Source organism: Bison bison, unplaced genomic scaffold, assembly GCF_000754665.1.
Source record: "Bison bison bison isolate TAMUID 2011002044 unplaced genomic scaffold, Bison_UMD1.0 scf7180017864375, whole genome shotgun sequence".
Classification (NCBI taxonomy): domain Eukaryota; kingdom Metazoa; phylum Chordata; class Mammalia; order Artiodactyla; family Bovidae; genus Bison; species Bison bison.
In genome coordinates this window covers 5,771,475-5,772,404 of record NW_011494947.1, presented here as the reverse complement: position 1 = coordinate 5,772,404, position 930 = coordinate 5,771,475, and the positions used below count along the sequence as shown (strand labels likewise).

Genomic DNA, 930 nt, shown 5'->3' with positions numbered 1-930 from the left:
CGTCCCCCACTGCCCAGGTGTCCACAGGTCCTGTGCCGGCAGCTGCCGTGTTGGGCTCCCAAGTGAAAGCAGGAGGGCCCAGCTGCAAACACCCGCCTCCCCAGCCGGAGGGGTCAGGGCTCTTGAACCCAGAGACCCGGGGCCAGCTGCTGCCTCTCACCCACTGTCCCTCGGGGTGCCATAGAGCCCGCCCCTTACCTCGTCCCTCCTGCCTGGCTCCGGGGCTGCTCCTCACATGCTTCACTCGGCCGTCAGCGGGGCAGCCTGGCCATGGCCTCCAGGAGGGGTCCCCAAGTCACAGACCGAACCCGGCGGCCGCCGAGTAGCCCTGCCTCACTGGCCTCTGCTTGCTCCGTAGCGGGGCTCCAGCCAGGGGATGGGGCTGGCTGGGGGTCCTGCCGTGTGGCTCACAACCTGCCTTCTCTCTCGGGGGCAGGCTGCTGCCCCAGTGCCATGCTCTGCAGGTCCGGGGCTCAGGCAGCACCGCTCAGGGTTCAGGGTCCATTCTCGGCTGTGGGCAGCAGCCTCACTTGAACTCCCAACTCCTTTGTGGAGCCTTTACATGCTGCCGGAGGAAACTGTGAGCACAGCCTGACCCTGGTTGGCTGCAGGCACTTCTCTCCACCCACCAGTGCAAGAGGATCCCCCAGGCCCCAGAAAGGCTCCGGGCCTCCCCTCAGCCCCAGACAGAGGCGGGCCGCCCGGTGATGTCACACTAGCTCCGGCCCCAGCTGGCCCGGCCCCTCCTGCCCCAGCCTGCTTTGGCGGCCTCGCCGGCCCCCTCCTTCCTTGGCATGAGCAACTTGGCCAGCTCTGCTTGCTGGCCCAGCCGCTCCCAAAAGCCTGGGCAGCCCCGGGTGCGCTCTGCCGAGGCAGAGAGCGTCCCCTCTGACTCAGGTAATGGATTTAGATCCGCCCCAGCTGTGCAGG

At 68.0% G+C, this 930-nt stretch overlaps 2 protein-coding genes across 7 annotated transcripts in view; one reads left to right on the top strand and one right to left on the bottom strand.

Annotated features, from left to right (window-relative positions):
- Positions 1 to 882, bottom strand: part of ANGPTL2 (angiopoietin-like 2) — a 36,637-nt gene extending 35,755 nt beyond the window's left edge. Inside the window, exon 1 of the mRNA XM_010856924.1 lies at positions 199 to 882. The gene's annotated coding sequence lies outside the window, so the exon portion shown is untranslated. The remainder of the gene's footprint in view (positions 1 to 198) is intronic.
- Positions 1 to 930, top strand: part of RALGPS1 (Ral GEF with PH domain and SH3 binding motif 1) — a 201,971-nt gene that overhangs the window by 93,822 nt on the left and 107,219 nt on the right. The window lies entirely within an intron of this gene.